Below are 25,408 nucleotides of genomic sequence, written 5' to 3'. Positions count from 1 at the left end.
TTAGTCAAGTTCAACAGCTGTCTTTTATTTTGTCAGTTGTATCTCAAACGTTCCTTTTCAAAGTCTGTGCAGCCTTTTCCATGAATACACATTCCTAAAATATTCAGACTATCCTCCATCCCTCCTCAGTGCACCTGACCTACAACTAGTGGGACATTTTACGCTTGCCTTTTCAAACTTCATGTGATTTAGACATCCATGATTGTTTTGGATGCGTTCTTTATTTTAAAATGGGTTCAGCGCAGTGGTACAGATGGTACCTTGCAGCACCAGAGACTCGGGTTCAATCCTGAACTTGGACGCTGTCTGTTAGAAGTTTGCACACACATTCTCCCTGTGACCACTTGTGCCTCCTACAGGTGTTCCAGTTTCCTCCCACATCCCAAAGATGTGCAGGGTTGTAGGTTAATTGGTATGTAAATTGCCCCTACTGTGTAGGGAGTGGATGTAAAAATAGGACAACGTAGAATTAGTTTGAAGGCGTGATTGATCGTGATTGAAGACGTGTGGACTTGGAAGGCCTGATTCCATGCTGTATCTTTTAAAACAAATCATTCAGTTACTCTTCCATGATTTTTAGCAATCAAGTTGTGCAAAACCTGTTTCTTGGTTTTGCTGATGCACACTGCTATGAATATTTCCTTTTTTTTGTTTCTACTTCAAAGTTCCAGCTTCTGCAGCATTTTCCACTTGCAGCTTTGATAAAATAATTCCCTTCTTCATTATTCAAGGATGTTTTTATTGTCAACTTTCAATAGATTGTGAACAGAGCAGTAGTCCTTCATATCAGGAACACGTTGCTATTGCAGTCAAAAACAATTCAAAGCAAAATCCCAGAAGGCTGCCAGCGGTGATGTATCCCTGCTGCCTAGGGCTATTAAGTTGTTCCTTGCATCTAGAAAGTTTAAGTGCAGAATTAATTTTTGTTTTTAAAATTGCTGGCCCATGCACATATTGGCCATTGGTAGATCTCTTGCCCCATTGTAGAAAAGATATGTATTTGCAAGAACCATCAAGCCCAATCATATATGTGTCGCTTGAGAAAGAGCAACAGTCTAATCCTATGTCTGGCACTTCATCCACTGCCCTGCAGGTTGTGCTTCTTCAAACACATCAAAATAAAACTTTTTAAACGTCGTAAGGATTTTCTGCCTCCAGCATATTTTAAACCAACAGCACCCTCTAGGTGCAAACATTTTCTTCATCCTTCCAATAATCCTTTCAACAATTCCATTAAGTCATTGCATTTTAACCCTCTGTTTAGGGAATGTGTTATCCAACTCTTACCCCACCTCCCCCTTCCCCACCTACACATTTTCACTGGGCTGCCTTTTTTTCTAAATAAAACAGCCTCAGACTATTATTTTTTTCTGATAGGTTATGTTCCTCCTGACCTGTCAGTATCCTCCACAGTGTTATGTGTTCCTTTTCTACTTCCCTATTGTATAATATGACATTTTATTTTCTAGATTGAATTATTTTTACCACTTCTGTACTGAATCCACTGACATCCTTCTACTTGTGAAGTTTTTCACCTCTGTCAGCTAGTTTTATTATCATGTACAAACCTCCTCAAAGGGCGACACGATGGCACAGTGGTAGAGCTGCTGCCGTACAGCGCCAGAGACGTAGGTTCGATCCTGACTACAGGTGCTGTGGAGTTTGTACGTTCTCCCTGTGATCTGTGTGGATTTCCTCTGGGATCTCCAGTTTCCTCCTACACTGCAAAGGTGCACAGATTTGTAGGCTATTTGGGTTGGTTAAATTGTAAATAGTCCTTAGTGTGTGTGGGATAGTGTTATTGTGCAGAGATGTGATAAATCATTAATAGATACTATGAATGAGAAAGGGCTCTATTCAAGTTCAGAGGAATTTTATTCCAAGTCCCAACACTATCTTTGGCAATGGGTGCACGAAGATGTCTGTGAAATATCAAAGAGAGAGTGATATTTTCGAACAAGGCTCACTCAAATTAAAATGTTGGCAGACGTTTCTTTTTCGTGGGACGATGCACAGCAGATCGTGCTGCTGCCTAACAGTTAAGGGCCTGTCCCACTGTACGAGGTAATTCAAGAGTTCTCCCGAGTTCTCCCCTAATTCGAGCTATGGTAAGCTACGTAGTGGGTACGTAGGAGCTTGTGGATGTCACGTAGCGGCTCGTATGAGTAACGGTAGGTACTTGGGAAATCCGGTAAACTCGTGACGTTTTTTCAACACTGTGAAAAATGTCCACGAATAAAAAAAGTACTTGTGATGAAAAAAATTGTTACTTTTTACTCGTACGAGCCCCTACATACCCGCTACGTACATTACACGAGCTCGAATCAGGGGGGAACTCGGGAGAAGTCTTGAATTACCTCATACAGTGGGACAGGCCCTTTACAATGACTGGAGGTCAACCTTGACCTCTGGTGCTCACTGGTCTGTGTGTTATCCTCCATGGGTTTCATCGGGCTACTTTCCTCCCATAGGCCACAAACATACTGATTGGTGGGTTACTTGGCCACTATAAAGTGCCTAACTGTAATTGTGGTGGGAATGTAGGAAGAATAGGTACAGGGAAAATTGAATGGGGCATTGAAGTTGATCTGAGAGCTGCCATAGACTTAATGGGCAGAATGGCTTCCTCCTTCGTGATAAGGAAATATGGTTTATTAAACCATCTGAAAACATTGGCAATAACATTCTAGCTGCATTTACCCTCTAGCTAAAGATGTATAAATCTTCACAAACAAAATAAACCGTCTTGTTATTTATGTTTCCCTGTGTCCTGTATTTCTATTGCTGTATTGTATTCTCCTCTCACCAGACCTCTTGGAATCTGACAGTAATCACAGTCAATTGGAGGACAGATGTACTATACAGTCCAATGTTCAATATGATTTATTGGTTGTTTACATATTTCACATGGTTACCTTTAAGTTGACGAGATCTAGAGGTTGATTTTAACCTACCAGGAGGCTCAGGTACCAGGAACAAACAGTGTGCAAAGCAAACTAAATAGGTAAATTCCAACTGCAGGGTTTTTGCTGAGGTGGCAAATAGACCAAGGCCAATTACATTAATAGTTACACACCAGGTTGCTGTCCTGATCCAGCCAGCTCCTCATTCGCCCTAATACCAGTTAATATTGGTGAATTTGTAAAATAAATGCCACATGTCCACTAAGGCTTGTATGCGACTAATACATCTGTTAATGCTGGGATTCACTAACAACTAATAGCAGAGATAAAACGATGATAAGGAGAATTGGTTATTGATTTATTATTGTCATGCACACCAAATGCCAGTGATAGCAAAATGCTATCCAGTCATATCATACGGTACATGAACACAATGAAGCCATGCACAAGTACAAAGAAAGGTATTACAAAGAACAATAAACAAAGAGCAGAATATAGTATTACAGTTACAGAGAAAATGCAGATTACAAAGGGGTGCAAGGGCCACAACGAGGTAGTTGGAAAGGTGGTATTACACCCATATGAGAGGTCCATTCACTGGCCTAATAACAGCGGGGAATAAGCTGCTCCTGAATCTGACAGTATGTGCTTGTATCTTCTGCCCGATGGGCAATATGTTAAGGATAGTTTCAGAGTCTGGTAGAACGTGGGTACTGCAGTGGCATCAGGGGCCTAACAGGCAACTAAGATGTTTCCAATTAAATAAAGTTGGGATTGTGAAAAAGAACTGGGAAATTACAATTATGTCTGAAATGAAGGCAGGATCAACTGAGTAAGCTAGATCAGGCCTAGAGGAGGCAGCGGGACTGGCAGTATCTCTGGGATCGATGGTAAGTGAGAGGGAAGCGGCAGTTGTGGTTTATGGTGGTGTGGTTGGATCTGATGCGCAGCACAGAGGGAAATGTCTAGGCGAACTGTAGTAGTGGAGGGTCGATGGAGGTTATGGAAAAGGATAAGATTGGTTCAAGTCCTGAATTTGGGAAGGCTAATCTCTTCATTTTAAGAGAGGACACAGTGGGAGTAGATTGGGAGCAGATACTCATGAGTAAAACAACAGCTGACAAGTGGGTATCTTTTCAAAGCGAGTTAGAGTTCAGGGTCATCATGTCTTGGTAAGAGTGAAAGAATTCTGGCAAGAATAGGGAACCTTGGATGACAAAAGCTATTGAAGGCTTGATCAGAGGGAAAACGTCTACAATTGAGGGAGTCTCTTGAGGAATACAAAGTTCACAGGACAGAACTAGCAGAAATTGGGAGGGCAAAAAGAGGCCATGAAATGTCCTTGGCAAGTAAGATTAAGGAGAATCCTAAAACATTGCATAAGTATATCAAGAGCAAGATAATATCCAGGGACCTGTGCCCTCTTATTTTTTTTTAATGTCCCTACCATTGCAAAAAGATTTTGACTATCTTCCCTATCTACGCATCTTGAAACTTTATATACCTTTATCAGGTCACAGCCCTCAGCCTCATTTGCTTCAGAGAAAACAAACATTGTCTGTCCAAACTATCCCCATAGATAAAGTCCTCTATGTCAGGCAAGGTAACATCCCAGTACAGTAATTCAACAGCTATCCTAGTTAGGAGGGTTGTATTGTTCCTCCAACCTCGTGAGAAAAACAGTGACCTCCCATGCTGTTTGGACCTAGCCACAGAGTCAGGCCTTTTAAATCCTCCATTTTATAACAGCTACATCCCAATTTTTATTTTAATATTAATGTCTTTGCTTTCTTGAGCTTTGGATTCTCAGCACTGGCATAGATGCAATTTGCCGGGTTGTCATCGGATAAAATTGTATGTGAGTGCTGAACTTCATTAGTGAGCGTATCTTGTATGGAAGTGCATTATTTGAATGCAAAGTACAGAGGAAAAGTGGATGGAAATGATTGCAAAGCCAGAGGCGAGTTCAAGAGATTGTACCTCATCCACTGAGGCACAATAAGAAAATTCTTTGCTGCCCATTGGTTCAATAGACAATAGGTGCAGGAGTAGGCCATTTGGCACTTCGAGCCAGCATCGCCATTCAATGTGATCATGGCTGATCATCCCCAATCAGTACCCCGTTCCTGCCTTCTCCCCATATCCCATGACTCCAATATTTTTAAGAGCCCTATCTAGCTCTCTCTTGAAAGCATCCAGAGAACCTGCCTCCACCGCCCGCTGAGACAGAGAATTCCACAGACTCACCACTCTCTGTGAGAAAAAGTGTTTCCTCGTCTCCGTTCTAAATGGCTTACTCCATATTCTTAAACTGTGGCCCCTGGTTCTGGACTCCCCCAACATCGGGAACATGTTTCCTGCCTCTAGCGTGTCCAAACCCTTAACAATCTTATATGATTCAATGAGATATCCTCTCATCCTTCTAAACTCCAGAGTGTACAAGCCCAGCTGCTCCATTCTCTCAGCATATGACAGTCCCGCCATCCCGGGAATTAACCTTGTAAACCTACGCTGCACTCCCTCAATAGCAAGAATGTCCTTCCTCAAATTAGGGGACCAAAACTGCACACAATACTCCAGGTGTGGTCTCACTAGGGCTCTGTACAACTGCAAAAGGACCTCTGTGTGCAGTTTTGGTCCCCTAATATCCCACGGTCTAGGCATAAGCTTAGGGGCGACCGCACCTTTGCGGTTGCAGCTCCTAGACTGTGGAACAGCATCCCCCTTCCCATCAGAACTACCCCCTCCATCAACTCCTTTAAGTCAAGACTAAAATCTTATCTATACTCCCAAGCCTTTCCTGACGTCCACCGAGCGAGGGCTATATGTATATATGTATGTAGTTTGTTTGTTTATACTATTCTTATAACAAATGTAAAGCACTTTGGCCAACGAGAGTTGTTTTTTTTAAATGTGCTATATAAATAAATGTGACTTGACTTGACTTTGCTCCGATATTCGATTCCTCGTTATAAAGGCCAACATGCCATTTGCTTTCACTGCTTGCTGTACCTGCATGATTTCTCTTCATGTTCACTTCTGATTTAATATTTTTACTTTTTTACTTTTTTTTGTTCACCATCCATTTTCTTTACACTTTCTTTACATCATGTGGGATGGTTTAGAGACACACTTTGCAAATCCTTCTAATCCTCAATAAAATGTGCAAGGTATTTGCACTTACCTTATTCTCATGTTCTGCTCTTAACAACATTTCTACTGAAATCCATCTATGTTCTCTGTTTATTAATCAGCATCTAATGCAACAATCATGTATGTATCCCAATAACTAGCAATAATTTTGATTATAGCATTTTCCATCAAATATTATTTTCTTTTTGTAATGCTGCCAGACATTTGCCTCTGCACAAGTTAAAGCATTACTGCTGTTATCTGTTTCAGTTTCTGATCCCAATATTCCAGATCCAATAAGCCTTGTTTCATTTGCTTAAGTGCTGCTCCATAAACCTAGTTCTATGATGGGCATGTTATGTTGAATTGCAGGGATGGGATGGTCAGTATCATCACTCAAACCATGTGATAATACTGAATGTCAAAGTAGTGTCGTGTGATTCAACAAGGACAAGGCCTTGAAATGTTTGCCCTGCTCCAAGAGAGCAAATCGGCCATTGTGGTCTTTCTGGGATCAATGACCTTTTCCTTACAAAGCTTTGGTTCTTATTACAGATTTCAGCTGGCATGAAATTGAATGTTTGAGAGCCTAAGAGTAGAATTCCAATAATAGCATGAGAGCACTCTTACCTCATCCCCTTTACAGGAGGGAATGGATGGATAATTCTACCTGAGAAACAGCTGGCTGAGAAATGTAGAGCAGAATTGAGAGACCATGTAGGCTTTCACCTGGACTTCAGTCTGGGGGTTGTAGTGGCTCTTTCAAGGTTGGCACCACTGTCACTATGACTAAGATAGTTTTACCTTTGCCATAGCAGTAGTCCATCATAGAACTAGGTTTATGGAGCAGCACTTAAGCACATGAAACAAGGCTTATTGGATCTGGAATATTGAGATTCGGAACTGAAACAGATCACGGCACAATAGGTCCATTCTAGATCTAGATTATATGGAGCTCTGCAATATTTCCCTAAAATACTGGGTTTATGAATTGAAGCAGATAACGCCAGTAATGCTTTAACATGGAAGAACATTTCTGGAGGTATAGCAAAAAAAACATTTTTTGTTCATATGAAAACATGATTTAAACAAGTATTTCAATGCAGGAGTCGGGTAGCGTCCTGACCTGAAATGTTGTCTGCCCATTGCTTCCACAGATGCAAGCCTGACCTTGGCTCCAGCCTTGTTTTATTTGTATTTTAATGCAAGATGTATTCATGTGCATCATGCTGCTGTACTTGCACTAAATGTCATCAGCAGAAGTGGGTGTCAAAGGTATTCCAAATTAAAATGACTGTTGCCAGACTACTTCCAAACTAAAATATTCAAAGCCTCTGTGGCAGATGAAAAAACCCCAACCCTATTTGACTGCTTAGTGTCTATTCGATAATGGCATCATTATGCTGCCTGTTGAACTGTTCTTATTGAAGCAGCTTGAATGCCATGGAGAGACCAATTATTTACAATTCTGCAGATGTGCTTCTCTGCTACATGAATGTGAATGAGTTAATGGTTGCATAACATGAACATCCTGCAAATTAGTTAATAGCTCTGTGATTCAATAGAAATAGAATGCCATACTGCTGCAATTCTCATTGTCTCTTTCAGATACTCCGTCTGTCACTCTGTTACTCTCCCTCTCCCTCTCCCTCTCCCTCTGCCTCTCTCTGTCTCTCTATCTCTTCCAGACTCTATGTCTCTCTGTCTCTGCCTGTCTTTTTCTCTCTGTCTGACTCCTAGTCTCTGTCTCTGAAACATTGGTTATACTGTGAATTGTTAAATTATATTGAGGGATATATTGGAGTTTGCATATCAAGGGAGTGCTGGTATTGCCACCAAAGTAATTTAAAGTAAAACAAATTGATTCCATGATTTAAGTCATTGCACTACTTTATTAGTTGAAGGTCCATTAAAAAAGAATAATGACTTGTCGTAGACCAGCAGTTCATTGTGCTAAATTCCCTGATTTAGGACTGTTTAGTTTTCTCCTACTGATTTGATTCAGTGTCCTGACGTTTTATAGTGTTGCTTGCATAGTACTGTTTACTCCGAATGGCACAGCGAGACTTGGCTCGGCACGACAGTGTCTATTCTGCCACCAGTTACCAAATCAGCAATAATCGTGTTGATCAGCAAGGACATCCAGCTGTATAAATATTGATTTATTTAACTTCAAGTAACCCTTGAATCCCCGTCCCTCACCATCCTTGTCATCATACCAGTTTTACTGTCATCCTATTGTTCCTCTGTTTACTCGTTGTGGCTATGGTGTGCCCAACATTTCCTTGATTATTGGTGTCTTTTGCATATTTTCCATTCATTTCCCCCAAGTACTGTCTTTCTCTTTCGTTCCCCTTTCACCTGACACTCAGTCTGAAGAAGGGTCTCGACCCGAACTGTCACCTATTCATTTTCTTCCGAGATGCTGTCTGACCCATTGAGTTACTCCAGCTTTTATGTGTCTGTCTTCAGTTTCAAGGTTCAAAGGTTTCGAGGTCAGTTTATTGTCACATGTACCAATTAAGGTACAGTAGAATTTGAGTTGCCATACTAAGTGAAAAGCAACAAGACACAAAACCACATAAAAGTTAAGATAAACATCCATCACAGTGGATTCCACATTCCTCGCTGTGATGGAAGGCAATAATGTTCAATCTTTTTCCACTTATTCTCCCGCGGTCGGGCCACTCAAACCATCCGCAGTAGGTGGGCGATCAAAGCCCCCGCAGCCGACAATCGAAGGGGTGATCGAAACTCCCGCGTTGGGGTGGTTGGAACTCTCTCCGCGGCATGGAGCTCCCTAGTCGGCCTCTTCTTACCAGAGACTGCGGGCTTCACATGTTAAAGTCCACAGGCCCCACGGATGGAGCTTCAATCCCCGGGAAAGGGATTGCAAGCTCCGCGATGTTAAGGTCACGGAGACTCCCGTGTCTTGGACCACCTGTTGGTCTCCAGGAAAGGCCGCCAATTCCACGTGGTGAAGCCACAGTGGGGACGGAGATACGATACGGAAAGAAATCACATCTCCGTCGAGGTAAGAGACTGAAAACAAAATTCCCCCAACACCCCCCACCTCCCACTTAAAACCAACCAACGAACACTAAAACTTACTTTTTAACACACACTAAAAATAACAAAAAGAAGGAAGGGCAGACAGACTGGTGGTGAGGCAGCCACTGCTGGTGGCGCCACCCGGTGTTTAATCCAGTATCTGCAGTTCCTCCCCACACGTTCAAAACCTGGCCTCTTGAAAACCTCAACAGAGCAACAGTGGGGAAAGGGAAACAGCTATGCAGACAATTGCAAAACCCTTTATTTATCTACTTTGTCCTTTCGCAGTCGATGGGGTGTTTGTTTAAAAATTAAGCTGGAAACAGTGGAAATGACAAAATTAATATTTCGTTTTGTGCTGAAAGTTAAAGACGGAATGCCATTTCCCACTCGCAAGAAGGTACAAAAGAAATAATTAAAATCTACTGATACTTTACTTTCACCATTCATAAGGTGCTAAACCTATTGCACCTATTGAATTATTCCCTTTTCATTTTATAATAGGAATCAAAATGGAGAATAATAACTGAATTAATTATGGTATAGTAAAGCATTTCATTATTTGGGATGTATCACACTGTGATGCTGATGTCATGCTTGCATCTAACTCGTCTTTATTAACACTAGTTACACATTAAATGCACTCCTGCATTTTGCTCTCTTCACACCCACTTCGAAAGGGAACTAGTCTATTGATATCCAATCTCTGGAAGTATGGACACAGACATTGATTAATTTGAATAGATGCTAGAGAGACAAATCCTAGGTAAACAAACCATATTTTGGTTATTCCTACACTTGTCTCTTTATCACGTGCAGTATTCTGGATTTCTATAATACACCAGCCCTGATGCCTGTCTTCTTATTGACAATCCTAATTTCAACATAATATGTTGCTGGGCTCATGATTTCTGCTTCTTTACACCTCCCCCAACTAACCTCCCACCCCCACCTCCCTGCCACAGAGATTGACAAGAGAGAAGGAGCCACAAGGGAATTTGCGCATTGACTGCATCACAGGGTTTTCATGGTCAATTCCTTTTGCAATCAGAGCAGTATACATTTTATGGTCAGTTTTGTAAGCTTACCAGGCCTGTCTGAAACGAAGTGTACAGAGTCATACAATGTGGAAACAGACCTTTCGGCCCAACTTGCCCTTGCTACCCCATCTACACTGCAAGTCCACCTGCCGGCGTATGGCCCAATTTCATCTAAAGCTTTCTTATCCATGTGCTTGTCTTTTAAATGTTGTTTATATCACCTGCCTTAACTACCTCCTCTGGCAGCTCATTCCACATACCCACCACCCACGGTGAAAAAGTTGCTCTTCAGTCTCCTATTAAATGTTTCCCCTTTTACCTTAAATGTACAGTATGTCTTCTGGTTCTTGATTCCTCTACTGTGTGTAAACGTTTCTGTGTAAAAGACTCTGTGTATTCACCCTATCTAATCCCTTCATGATTTAAATACCCCTCTATAAGATCACCTCTGTCCTGCGCTCCAAGAAATATTGTCCTAGCCTGCCCAACCTCTCCTAGCTCAGCCCCTCAAGTCTGGCAACATCCTCGTAAATATTCTCTTCAATCTTGTTCAAAAGGGAACTGCAGATGCTCTTCAATCTTTCCAGCTTAATGACATCTTTCCTATTGGCAGGGTGACTAAAGCAGAACACAATACGCAAATTGTGGCATCAACAACGTCTTGTACAACTGTAATATAACATTCCAACTTCTATACTCAATATCCTGACTGATGAAGATCAATGTACGTCTTGACAACTGTACCTACCTGTGACAACACATTCAGAAACTATGTACCTGCATTCCTCGAACCCTTTGCTGTACAACACTCCCCAGGCCCCTACCATTCATTGTGTAGTCCTGCCCTAGCCCAGGAGATTTATCTACCTTTATATGCCATAGGACATTCAGCACCTCTGTATTTTCCTTAACATTATATACCAGAGCTATCTCCTGCCCCATTTTGGCCTCCTGATTGGATTACGAATGCTCCTCAGTTCCCCAAAATCCTCCAAGGATAAACTTAATCCAGGCTGCCTATACCTGTCCCACCTCTTTTTTACCAGATCAGAGCTGTTCATCATCCAATCTTCCTTACTCCCACCTGCCTTGCCCTTCACTCTAAGAGGGACAGGCATGCCCTAAACACTTGTCAACCTACTTTATAAAGGCATCCCACAGCCTGGATGCTGAGGAAACTTCCCTGAACGCATTTGACAATTTCCACCCCATCCAAGCTGTTGGCACTATGATAGTGCCAGTCTATATTGAGAAAGTTAAAGTCCCCTACCCTGGCAATCGTATTCATCTTGCAGTTACCTGCAATCTCCTGGCACACATTGATAAATCTGTAGATAATCCTAACATTTTGGGAATTAAACTTTTATAATTCATAATGGTAGACTTTAAGATTGCACTCTCTATAACTGAATTGTACAAATGACTTCCAGTATGAATTTTTCAGTTGGTCTTTTTTGCTCCACTGTTGGCTTTTTAACTCTCTCAAGAGTTAGTGTCAAGAGAAGCTTGACAATTTCTCATGACTCATTCATTAAACATAGATATTACAATTAAAATCTCACTTTTAAAGCCTGACTTTTTTATATATATATATACCTTTCCCAGATTTCAATATTTAAACAGCTTCTTACAGCATTATTGCACGGAGGAAGTCTGCAGACAACCGCCATCAGTGACTTGCATGCTTTGCTATTCCTTTATTTCATCCATTGAGCTGTGACTGACAATGTTGGGTCGATGCAAGGTCAACATTTCCACTCGTCTGGTCATCAAGTCTTATCATAGCATAAATTTCTCATTCTACAATGATCCATTGATTTGTACAGTTGCCTATCATAGCATAGGTTATATATTTCCAATATTAGGTAATTAAGCATTTTAATATTAAATATGATTATCAAAAGAGGTTTAATTTGAATTCATTTTAATTAACTAGCAGCTTTTGGATTTGTCACATTTCAAGTTTACCATCACCTTAATTTCTTATATGATTAAAGTTTCAGTAAATAATTGAACTTCCTGTTTCTCTTTCACTTAAGCCCCTGCCCCACTTAGGCAATTTTTTTGGCGACTCCAGGCAACTAGGCTGTCGCCACATGGGGTGACACCTGTATGGTTGTGAGTTGTCTCCTCAAGTCGCCTAAAGAGTCGGAACACTTTTCTGGTCGCTGCTGGATTTTGAAATGTTCAAAACTTTTCGACGACTGTGGGCTTGACGTAGCTTGACGTACCTTGTCTTCTCCTGTCGTAGGTGCTGTCGTAGGTTGTCGCCAGGATGATGCAGGTTGTCGCCAGGTGACGTTGGTTGTCGCCGGGTGCTGACTTTGGTGAATTCCATTGGCGACTACCTACGTCAACCAGCGACAGGTACCAGCCACTGAATTGTCTTCAGTTGTCGCCGACAGGGTCGTAGCTTGTTGCAGGTGGACGTAGGTTGACTTTGGTTGTCATAGGTTGTCGCCTGTGTGATCGTAGGTTGTTATAGGTGTGGTCGTAGGTGGACGTCCTAAGTCGCGACGATTGTGTCGTCGGTTGTTGGTAGCTTGCCGTAGTGTGACGTTGACTAGATGGTTGGTTGTCATAGCTTGTCGTAGACATTGTCAAAGGGGGGGTTCCAGTCGCCGCTATTTTAGCAACCTGCTACTACTGCGACAGTCGTCGAAAAAAATCAGGCCCTTTAGCAGCTTATTCCTTTGCTGCACTTAGTTTCCTCCCTCATTAAATTAATATTATAGAAATCCATTTTTTTCTCACTTTATTCTGCAGTGATTAGGGCATAAAATACATGGCTTGTGAAATAAACGCGATTGGTATTGTATGCTTTTGGGTCTCTTTGGTGTATTGCATGTTTTTTTCCCCATCTCTTGTCCATTTGACACATAGAAACACAGAAAATAGGTGCAGGAGGAGGCCATTCGGCCCTTCGAGCCAGCACCGCCATTCATTGTGATCATGGCTGATCATTCCCAATCAATAACCCATGCCTGCCTTCTCCCCATATCCCTTGACTCCACTAGCCCCTAGAGCTCTATCTAACTCTCTCTTAAATCCATCCAGTGATTTGGCCTCCACTGCCCTCTGTGGCAGGGAATTCCACAAATTCACAACTCTCTGGGTGAAAATGTTTTTTCTCAGTCTTAAATGGCCTCCCCTTTATTCTAAGACTGTGGCCCCTGGTTCTATTTATTGCCCTTGAGAAAATAATCTGCCATCTCAAGCCATTGAAGATTGTGTGTTGTAGGTGCTCGTATAGTGCAGTTAGGTGGACACTTCCAGACGAAGGATCAATGATGCATTTCCAGGCCAGGAAAGTGTGTTCTTGCAAATCATGCAATCTCCATATGCCTTTTTTCCTTAGTCAGCAGAGGTTGGCCATTTGGGACTTGCTGCAGAAGTGCCTTTGTGAATCACTCCAGGTTGCCTTTTAGATGGAACACCTCGTGGCGGAGACGGTGTGCTCATGTTGGGGTAACCAAATGTTTAAAATGCTGGATGACATTTCAATAACGCAGCTTTCTCCTGGATGCTAACTACTCGCCTTGTTAGATCAACACTTGTCACAGCAAGTGGAGATATTCTGTGAAAACCTAACAGTGCAAAGGTTTTGGTGAATAGGAAGGTGAAGCATTCTCTCCTGTCTGACCTGTCTTAGTAGCCAAAGTATTTATACATGTGTAGGAAGGAACTGTATATTTTCGCCGAAGATAGATACGAAAAGCTGGAGTAACTCAGTGGGTCAGGCAACATCTCTGGAGAAAGGCGTGTTTCAGGTCGAGACCCTTCTTCAGCTGGTCTTATTTATATAGCCGGACTAGTTAAATTCCTAATCCATGAGGACCTCATCCCATCTCACCATTAGGTACTAAATAAAGGGACAATATTAATATAATTGAATGCTTAGAGTGGTGAATAGACTTAACAATAGTCATTGCCTTGCACTTGTATGTTACAAATTTTACTTATTCTCTCCTGCTTGAAAGTTGTGGAGATCTGTTGCTTGCAAGCAAGGTCTGCTTCATCATTGGAGTTGCAAATATAATAACACTGATCAGTCAGTTAACATTGTGAGTCACCATCTGGATAGGTGCTGGAAGTTACCAAAAGGGAATTGATGCAGTAGCTGAAAATGGTTGAAGGCAAGTTGCTAACCCTAGAAGCTCCTGCAACCTTCAATTACCATAACAATTATCCTCTTCCGTTACATCTGACTCCAGCAAGTAAAAAATATTATTCACGGACTCTTGTATCATCTTGTATTTGGATCCAGTGCCAAGTAATCTTGGCAAAATCCAACCGGAGTATCTGTCAATATGTTATTGGTGAGGAGGTACTGATTGATGGTAGTCAATTATGTTTTCAGTTGCTACTGATGATTATGAGTAGACTGCAGAGAGCAATTAGATGGAATAGATTTGTCTAGCTCTTTTTTGGACAAGACATACTTGGTCTATTTTCCATATTGCCAGATGGATGTCAAGGTTGCAGCTGTACAAGAGCAGCTTGGTTAGAAGCACAGCTGTCTTGGAGCGCAGTACAATGGCTGGCACTCAACCTTTTATGTGTCTGGTGTGCTCAAACACTTGTTGGTATTATGTGAATTAAATCAAACTGATTGGCTTCTATGAAAATGGACACTTAAAGACTTTGAGATAGATCATCCACTTGGCACTTCTGGCACAGATGGATATAACTGCCTTGGCTCAGGCTTACTATTGTTATTGTCCACCATCTGTTTATGGCTGGATGTGACAGACCGCAGAGCTTTGTTCTGATCTAGTGGTGTGTGTGGGGTTACTAGCTCTGATAATTGTATACAGTTTCTGCAGATAGACGTGTTGTGAATTTGGCAAGTTGATCTCTAATTTTCAAGTGTGCCTCCTGCTTTTGTTTTTCTGTTTGGTTTATTGCACTTGAGTTGCACTCAAGGTCCTTGCCTTGATCGGAATGTTAAAGCACAAATGTGATCATGAGATTACTCACTGATTGCTATTTACTTTAGACTTTACTTTAGAGATACAGCACGGAAACAGGGCCTTCGGTCTGCCGAGTACCAGCGATCTCCGTACACTAGCATTATCCTACGCACGAGGGACAATTTACAATTTTTAACCAAAGCCAATTAACCTACAAACCTGTATGGCTTTGGAGTGTAGGAGGAAACTGAAGCATCAGGAGAAAACCCACGCAATCACAGAGAGAACATACAAACTCTGTACAGACAGCACCCATAGTCAAGATTGAACCTGGGTCTCTGGTGCTGTAAGGCAGCAACTCCACTGCTGCACCACCATACCACCCATGATTCTGCTGCTCATAGTCCACACCTGAATCATGGATGCTTTGATTTTGGCTGTGAAACCTCTTCTGAATTCATCCCAGTTACCTGTGTGATTGTGGGCCAAACGTTTTACACAAAGGGTGGTGGGTACCTGGAACACATTACGAGGGGTGGTGGTGGAGACAGAGATTATCTTGTTTATCTTGGCATCATGTTCAGTGCAGACATTACAAACCAAAAGGCCTGTTCCTGTGCTGTACAGTACTATGTTCTAGACTGTGCAGTGGTTACCTCCCGGTGTAAACTGAGGTGAACCAATATGTATTGATTTATGATGGAGGAATCTGAAATATTTGCTTTATTATGATTATGATTCTGTGACATTGAGGGAAAAGTGGGTCCACAAATTTACAATGGGTGGACAAGATTAAGGAAATCCCAAATAATGTTATTAATGTGACTATATTAAGGACAAGAGATACCAGGGAAAAAAATAGCCCAAAAGATAAGAGAACATGGGTTAAATCTTAAATTAATATTCCCCATCTGTATTCCCTGAGGCAAAGGGCATTGCAGTTAAAAACTGTAACATTCTGGAACAAGATACCACTATAAGGAGAAAGTATTAACTGGCTTAGTGGCCTTAAAGGCAGATATATTCCCATGGCCCAAAATGATGTATCCCAGACTGCTATGGGTGTTGTAAATCTTCATGGGTCATTCGTGGGGTGCCAGATAACTAGTGACTTTTATTGAAGAGGGGCAGCAGGGAGAAGCAAGAGAGTTTAAAGTTGCTAGGAGGTGTATATTGGAAACTTTCTGAACGGCAGGATTAAAGCACATTTAGAAAGGCAGGGTTTAATCAAAGATTGTCAGATCCAGCCTGACCAATTTGAATATATTTTTTCAAAAAGGTATCAAAGTGACAAGATCTCACATGGGAGCTTGTTCAAAAACATTGGAGCCCAAGAGATCCTGGGCAAGTGCAGCAGGGTGGTGCAACGATAGAGTTGCTGCCTTACAGCGCTTGCAGCTCCGGAGACCTGGGTTCGAAGCTGATTACGGGTGCTATCTGTACGAAGATTGTACGTTCTCCCTGTGACTGCGTGGGTTTTCTCCGAGATCTTTGGTTTTTCTCCCACACTCCAAAGACGTACAGGTTATTAGATTAATTGGCTTGGTGTGAATGTTAATTGTCCCTAGTGTGTATGGGATCGTGTTAGCATGTGGGGATCGCTGGTCATTGCAGACTCGGTGGGCCGAAGGACCTGTTTCCGTGCTGTATCTCTAAACTAAACTAAACTAAAGTGGGCAAATTGAAACCAACGTTGACTTTGGAATATAGGGCAGAGGATTATGGTAGAGATTTGCTTCTGATATTAGAAGCCAATGAGCAATGGTGTGCAACAGTGATCATTGCTAGGTTCCTTACTGTTTGTGGTAATGTGAATAATTAGTAAGTTTACAAATGTCAGGGCTGCCAACTCTCACGCTTTGAGCGTGAGACTCACGCCCTCAAGCAAACTCTCACGCCCTCACGCTCATCAGAAATTTCTCACGCTCAGTGGTGAGAAATTTTGTGATCAACGAAAATTAAAAAACTCGGATAAACTGCATGGTCCGCGGGTGTTGGAGAGCCGGGGCTGTGGGAGGGATGGGAGCAGAACCAGCGGCGAGAACAGATGCGGGGAGCCGGGACTTGTGAGTGTTTGCGGCGCTGTCGAGTGTTTGCGGCGCTGCGAGTCGCTCGCTGCAGCTCTGGCCATGGAGCACTCCGGACAGTGCGAGTGTCCCGGGCCGTCGGAAGCGCCGCTGCCGCTGCCGCTGCCGCTGCCGCGAGAGTCTCTGGGCCGAAGGGACAGACTCTCAAAGGGAGGTGGAGAGAGAGAGAGAGGGGAAGGAGACAGGGAGACAATGGGGGGGGAGAGAGGGGGGAGAGAGGGGAGAGACAGAGGGGGCGTGAATGTAGAGAGAGAAGAGGGAGGGGGGGGAGAGTGAGGTGGGAGAGAGGGGGGAGAGTGAGGGAAGAGAGAGAGGGGTGAGAGGGAAGAAAGAGGGAAGAGAGAGGGGGTGGAGAGGGAAGAGAGGGTAGGAGAGAATGGGAGAGAGGGGTGGTAAAAGAGAGGGAGAGAGGGGAAGAAGAGAGAGAGCTGGGGGGGCACAAGAGAAGAGGAGAAGGAGAGGGGAGAAGACGAGAGGGAGATGCGCGCCAGGGGGAGAGTGAGGTGGGAGGGAGAAATGGGGGGAGAGAGGGAGAGAGAGGAGATGAGAGAGGAGAGAGTGGGGAAAGAGAGGTGAGAGGAGCGACAGAGAGAGAGGGGAGAGTGTGTATAGAGGGGAGAGAGGGAGAGATAGAGAGGGGAGGAAAGGAGGAGAGAGGGGGGGAATGAGGGAGAAGCGAGAGAAGAGGGGGCGAGAAGAGAAGAAAGAGAGATGAGAGAGATGAGCGAGGGTGGAGAGAGAGTTAGGGGAAAGAGAGGGGAGAGATAAGTAGAGGAAGAGAGGGGAGAAGAGAGTAGGAAAGAAGGGAGAGAGGGGAGAGGGGGAGAGAGGAGAGCTGGGGACGAGAGAGAGGGGTGAGAATTGAGGTGGTAGGGAGAGAGGGGGAAGAGAGAGAGAGGGGGGAGAGAGAAGAGAGAGAGAGAGAGGGGGGGGGAGAGAGAAGAGAGAGGGAAGTGGAGAGGGTGAGACAGGGGAGAGAGGAGAGGGGGAGGGGGAGGGGGAGGGGAGAGAGAGCGGGGGAGAGGAGAGAGAGGGGGAGAGAGAGAGGGATGAGAGTGAGGTGGGAGGGAGAGAGAGAGGGGAGAGAAAGAGAGGTGGAGAGAGGGAGAGGGGGATAGAGAGGCAGGGCTGCCAACTCCCATGCATTGAGAGTGAGAATCATGCATTTCGCCAAATTCTCACGCTGATCACAAATTTCTCTCGCTCTGTTGTGAGAAATTCTGTGATCAACGAAAATTTCAAAACTCATATCAACTGCATGGGCCGCGAGTGTTGTAAGCGGAAGCAGCGGCGGGGACAGAGGCGGACGGGGAGCGGGGCTGGAGAGTGTTTTCCGGACTGGCGAGTCGCTCACTGCAGCTTCGGCCATGGAGCAGCCTCAGTGCAAGAGTCCCGGGCCGTCGGAGGCGTCGAAGCATTGCGCCGCTGCCGTGAGAGTCTCTGTGCCGAATTCGCCCAGGTGACCGGCATGGATCAGGCTGCGGCTCGGTGCATCCTGGAGGACAACCAGTGGCTGCTGGAAGTAAGTACCAAGCACTGGGTAGATACGGTGGAAGATAGTGGACTTCAAATGGGGGTGGTTGGTGAAAGCATCCTGCTTGCCTGCTAGATTTTCACTTACTGTAACTGCAGGAAAAATGTTCCCGATGTTGGGGGTGCTCAGAACCATGGGTCACAGTTTAAGAATAAAGGGGGGGCCAGTTAGGACTGAGATGAGAACACAGAGAGTTGTGAATCTGTGGAATTCTCTGCCACAGAACGCAGTGCAGGCCAATTCACTGGATGTTTTCAAGAGAGAGTTACATTTAGTTCTTGGGGCTAACGACATCAAGGGATATGGGGGAAAAACAGGAAAGAGATACTGATTTTAGATGAATAGCCATGATCATATTGAATGGCAGTGCTGGCTCGAAGGGCTGATGGCCTATTCCTGCACCTATTTTCTATGTTTTTATGCTTGAGTATATGGCAATAAAACTCGATCACATGATTTTGAGGCATTCATGCATGGTAGAAGTATAATGTAGTCATAGAGTGATACAGTGTGAAAACAGGCCCGTCGGTGCAACTTGCCCACACCCGCCAACATGTCCCAGCTACGCCACCTGCTTTTGGTCCATACCTCCAAACCTGTCCTATCCATGTATCAGTCTAACTTTTTCTTAAATGTTGGGATGGTCCCTGCCTCAACTGCCTCCTCTGGCAGCTTGTTCCATACACCCATCACCCTTTGTGTGGATAAAGTTACCCCTTAAAAAGTTACCTCTTAAAAATACTTCATACAAAAAACATTGAAATCATACTTCTACAGTGCGCTAAAACATGATTTTAATACGTCAAATTTCAAAAGGTTCCTACCCTGGGAGGGGGGACCCCTTCTTCCACACCCTCTCCCCACTCAGTTGCTCCACTCCCTCACCTGGTACCCCCAAGGCCAGTGATCAATGATCGCATAGCCTCCTCCCTTTCAAAAACGCTCCAATCCAATTTAAAGCATATATATTGCATTCAAGTGTAAGTTAAAAGACTCGCTACAGTATGCACCATATTGCACAATTTCAAGCTGAAAAATGCAAATGTTCCGTACCAATGGGAGAGGGACACTCTCCTCCTGGAGAAGGTTGAGGGTGAGCTGACTGAATTACACAACAAATATTAGAAAGGACAGATCGCAAGAAAATCTAGTAAGATGTATCTAAATGAGCACTGAATGCCAAGGCACAGAAGGCTAGGAGCCATGTGCTGGAAAAATGATTAATATTGGTGGGTACTTGATGGTAAAGACATGGTGGGCTAAAGGGCCTGTTTCTGTGCTCTGTGACTCTAGGACTCTGTCAGGATTGACCTGCCTGCAGTTCTCCCAATTTTCTATGTAGGCAGATGTTTGTGAAGAGGATTTGCAGCATTGATTTGACTGTAATTACCTTCATCGTGTTTAAGGCATACGATGATGCTATTTTAATTGATGCAACAGATCTGGTGCGTGTGGTAGTGTCGTTGTTATTGCACTGAAGTGTTATGGCAGCTTTAAAGTGAATATAATCAGGTGTTGAAAATGTTGGTCTGGCACAAAATTATCTTCATGAAAGTTGCAGGATTATTATAAATGTTGAATGGGTTCATTGGAACTTTATTCCTTTATATGTTGCAATTGACTCTTAACCATACAAACAATCAGACGGAAATACAATTATTTGTTGGGCCCAGTCACTGGGTCTGACCGACACTTCCAAAGTTCTAATGAGGAAGAAGACATAGATTGTTCTTACTCACCTGTATGGCATTGTTTAAAGTTGCTTTATGTGTACTCAATCAAGCTTTAAGTCTATACCCAGTGATATTTGACTTATTTGGAGAAAGGCTGCTTTAAATATCAGTGTCATGTGACCATGGATGATGATTACAAGCAGGATTTGTATCCTGGGCAGCATAAAATGCCAAATCTGACATATTCAGACTTTATTGCTTTTATGGTGATAATAGATTTAGCCAAACTGAGCACTCACATGTACACGCTTATCAGTAACAAGCTAACATTTCATCGGGAACCATCCACTAGGACCCAATTTGAATAGACTATTGAAACGTGTTCTTGTATTCAACTGGACATTTTGATTGCTCAATGGACAACAATGGGGAAAATGGTGTTATAGCACCATCTTCATCATAACCACTTTATAACCGCATCTATTCCAGAAAGTGGGAAATAAAGCTATCCCCCATCACAGACCACTTTAAAAAAAGCATGATTGGAAAATGGTTTAAACATCAATGCAGTAAGTAATCTATCTTTGTAATTTTCAAGTTTTGAACTGTTTGTATTAATGGCATCTGTGAGCATGATTATATATTTGAGCTAGGCTGCCTAACTGAAGCTGGATGGGATTGACTATGTGTTGGGCTTGGAAAGGGAGCATATCCTGATAAAAATGTTTGGAGTAGGGCCTTTTCGAGGATAGGATTGATTTGCTGACAGCATGTTTCAGATTTTTTCAATTATGGCTATATTTTGTTTGAATTTGTCTGCTGCTGCTTTAAATGGGAGTTGGGCCACTTGAGGATGATAATAAGTGACTTAACTCACATTCAAGGACCCCTCTGGCATTTTCTTTCTCTCTGGTGAGCAGCATGCTATAGCAATTAGAACATAGAACACAGGAGCAGGACCTTCAGCCCACAATATATGCGCCGAACATAATACCAAGACCAACTCTTATCTGCCCGCACATAATCTTTGGCTTAAAGTTCACATCATCAACAAAAGGTAAAATTTACTGCTTTTAAGTGTTTTTAGTTTTAGAGATACAGCATGGAGACGGACCCATCGGCCCACGGAGTCCGCGCCGATCACGACCCCCCCATACACTAGGTCACAGAGACACTAGAGACAATTTACAGAAGCCAATTAACCTACAAACCTGTATGTCTTTGGAGTGTGGGAGGAAACTAGAACACCTGGAGAAACCCCATACGACCATGGAGAATGTATAAACTCGATACAGACAGCACCTGTAGTCAGGATTGAACCCGGGTCTCTGTAAAGGGGCTGTCCCACTGCGGTGACCTAATCCGCAAATTCAGAAGAGTGTCTTCCATCTTCAAGCTCAAGGGCACTCGCCTGAAAAACCTCGAGCTATGGGAGAGAAGGGGAGAGAGGGGGAGAGAAGTGGAGAGAAGGGGGGGAGAAGGCGTGGAGACACTTTTAAGAAGCCAGACAACTTATAATAAAGTTTAACGGGCATTTTACTTACCAGTCGGCCTTCCTTGGTCCTGAAATCTCCAATGAGCCAATTAAAACACCCGGTCAGCGAAGGAGATTGCCTACGGCTGCCTTCGACTGCCTGTAACCACAAAGCGACCCCACTCCACAGCACTACGAGTTAAAAATAACCATGTCAACCAATTTGTACTCGCGAAAAATTTATCAACATGCTGAAAAAATTGCTGCAACCTAGCTGAGGCCCCGAGTATTCGGGAACTTTCCTCGGGCATGAAGGAGAGTTCCAGTGACCTCATAGGACCTCCTAGGACCACGTGTCAACCATGCTGTGAGTTTGAGTCAAGGGCAAACTCGTCTAAACTCACAGATTAGGTCGCCGCAGTGGGACAGCCCCTTAAAGCAGCCATTCTACTGCTGCACGTCCTTTTCTTGATAGGCTACTTTTCTCGGTGCTTCTGTAGAAATCGGTAAGAGTTGTTGTTGGAGACACGCTGAATTTTCTTTAGTCTTCTGAAGAAGTAGTGGCGTTTGTGTGCTTTATTCACCACACCATCTACAGTATGTGGTGGACGGAGCAGAATTTGGCTGCGTGGTCATGAGTGTATAGGGAGGAGTGTAGGGGGCTGAGAACAAGTCCTTTAGTCTCCTCTCCCTACTGATGGTGGTCTAGAAATCAGCAAGTCTTGGAACCAGTTACAGAGGGGGTGCTGAGTCCTAGGTCCAGGAATCTGGAGCTGATTTTGGTTGGGGTTATGTTGTGGAGGGTGGAGCTATAATCAATAAATAAGAGTTTGATGTAGGTGCCTTTGTTATCCAGGTGTTGCAGAGATGCATGAAGGGCACCTTCCATGGAGCTGTTGCAACAGTAGGTGTATTGCAGTGGATCCAGGCTGTCTGGCACGCTGGAACTCACTATCCTGCCATTTCACATGACCTTGACCATCTTCTCCCAGTACTTCATAATGATGGGTCAGAACCACTCTACGTTAGAACATGCTACCGTGCTTTTCTTTGCCATCAGAAAGATTGTGCTTTTCTTAAAGCAGATGTGATCTGTTTTATACCCTTTATACATATATTGTATATATAAGTCCTGATCTGAAACGTCACCTATTGATGTCCCCCAGAGATGCTGCCTGACTGCTGAGTTACCTCGGCACTTTCTGTCTTTTTTTGTAAGCCAGCATCTGCAGTTCTTTGTCTTTATGCTGCTTTACATACGTACTTTATACACTTTCAAGTATTTTTATCTCCATAGTTTTGTCCCCCAAAAGATTAAACAATCAAGTACAAATGTATTATGTAAGTCAAAAAAACATTCAAAATACTTGGTTCAAAATAATGGTATTTTATGCTATTGAAATTTAATCTTGTTGAGAAAGCATAATTGAACTAGAAAAATGAAAAATAAGCATTGCACGAGAAGTTCAAAAACAACTTGCATAACTCACTATAATAACAAATAAACCCACTTGCTTTGTAAATATCAATTGTAATAGGTTCCATTGAAACATCACAATGAAATGAAAGGAAACTGCTATTTAGCATTTAAATTTGTTTTTTCAATTAGGATATAAATCTTTTATCACAATTTTTCTTGTATTCTCCCTAAATCTTTCCAGTTCTTATTCACGCCCAATCTCTAGCTCTCAAACAAAAGCTTTTCACTGTATTTCAGTGCACATGACAATAATAAATCAATAACACACTATCCTGCCATTTCACATGGCTTTTGCACATTTATTGCAACTATAGTTGAAAATGCAGTCTCTTGTTTCTGTCTCTATACCCAGTTTCCCCTTTCCACTTCATGCCCCACTTTTATTTGAGTTTGCCTGGGAGGGGGTGGGGGTGCAGGAAAATTAAACACTCTCTTGGAAAAGTTCTTTCAATTCTGAACTTGCTGTTCATCATGCGAATGGGGTCAATGCAACATAGACTCTTGAATGATTTCAAAAGTTAAAAAAAAGAGGACATGTTGCATTATTGTTAGAAAGCAGAGTGGACTACAAAGCTTTTCATGATGAACAGCACGTTCATAATTACAAAGCTAACAAAAATACTACAGACATTCAGAATATGAAAAATGATGTTCCTAGAATGGGATGTTTTACATCCCAGGATTTAAAAGGAGATGGATGAGAAGCTCCCAGATGCAGGAGCAGACAATGAGGTACATGGAGTTTAATGGGAAGGCAAATATGGCAGTTGGTTTCTGGAATATGGTAATATAAATGTTGTGTGGTTGTAGAACATGACGCTATTATTATTCATGTCATCGGTAATTTGAGTCTCTTGTTAAGAGCTTTGAAGTAGGTTTATTTTCATGACTGTATTTTCCAGTAGGAACTATGCGAACCCGAGCATAATCCAAAGTCCGCTTAGGATGCATCATATTTAGTGCACCTTAAGATTTTATTGTACCTGCGAATCGCCGTACTCGTGTTTCTGACAATAAGCAATTGTCATCTGACAATTGGCATATGTCCCAGATAGAATAATGAAATTTGTACTTACATATTCTGTTATGCTGCTGCAAGTAAGAATTTCATTGTTCTATCTGTGACATACAGTGCTCTGCATAATGTTTGGGACAAAGGCACATCGTTTATTTATTTGCCTCTTTACTCCACAATTTGAGATTTGAAATAGAAAAAAGCACATGTGGTTAAAGTGCGCAGTGACAGATTTTAATAAAGGCCATTTTTATACATTTTGGTTTCACCATGTAGAAATTACAGCTGTGTTTCTACATAGTCCCCCCCCATTTCAGGGCACCATAATGTTTCAGACACATGGCTTCACAGGCGTTTGTAATTGCTCAGGTGTGTTTAATTGCCTCCTTAATGCAGGTATAAGAGAGCTCTCAGCACCTAATCTTTCCTCCAGTCTTTCCATCAATCTTTGGAATCTTTTATTGCTGTTTATCAACATGAGATCCAAAGTTGTGCCAATCGGGGTTTAACTAACCCTAAAGGTATTGCACTTCTGCTGATGAAAGGGAGAGACAGGAAACACAAGAGACTGCAGATGCTGGAATCTTTAACATAAAATCAAAGTGCTAGAGGGACATTCAGGCAGTATCTGTGGAAGGAAATGGACAGATGACATTTCAGGGCGAGATCCCTCTTCAGCCTGATAAAGATGGGAGAGAAAGCTGGAAGCGAGTGTTAGCAGAGGGTCAAACCCTTGCAAGTAATGGGTGGATGCAGGTGTGAGGGGGAGGTGCGATTGGCAGATGTGTGGACATAGTGACAAAATAGTGCCACCATCTTATGCCATATTGATTCCAGCTCTGTTTCCAGACATCCCAATTTGGACCCAACCAGGTTCTCATATACCTACATTCAATCCACTGCAACAAAGCAGTCTGATGAAGTATCAAAGCTAAAATGTTTCCTATCCATATTCTCCAGAAATGCTGCCTGACCTGCTGAGTTTCGACAGCATTTTGTTTTTATTTGTAAACCAACGTCTGCAATACCTTGTGTCTCAAGATATCCTGCGTTCAAAGGTTATTATACCTTTTGAGGGGTGGATCCATCATTAAGGATCTCTACCA

At 42.9% G+C, this 25,408-nt stretch overlaps 1 protein-coding gene across 2 annotated transcripts in view; it reads left to right on the top strand.

Moving 5' to 3' along the window:
• Positions 1-25,408, top strand: part of vsnl1 (visinin like 1) — a 104,861-nt gene that overhangs the window by 11,628 nt on the left and 67,825 nt on the right. Inside the window, exon 1 of one of the 2 annotated variants that reach the window (XM_033021564.1) lies at positions 21,263-21,390. The exons of the other annotated variant lie outside the window; for it this stretch is intronic. The gene's annotated coding sequence lies outside the window, so the exon portion shown is untranslated. Of the gene's footprint in view, positions 1-21,262; positions 21,391-25,408 lie in introns of those variants that run through there. 2 annotated transcript variants of the gene reach the window in all.

Source organism: Amblyraja radiata, chromosome 5 (assembly GCF_010909765.2).
Source record: "Amblyraja radiata isolate CabotCenter1 chromosome 5, sAmbRad1.1.pri, whole genome shotgun sequence".
Lineage (NCBI taxonomy): Eukaryota > Metazoa > Chordata > Chondrichthyes > Rajiformes > Rajidae > Amblyraja > Amblyraja radiata.
Note: the sequence above shows the minus strand (reverse complement) of the source record. Positions and strands in the feature narration are given on the sequence as shown.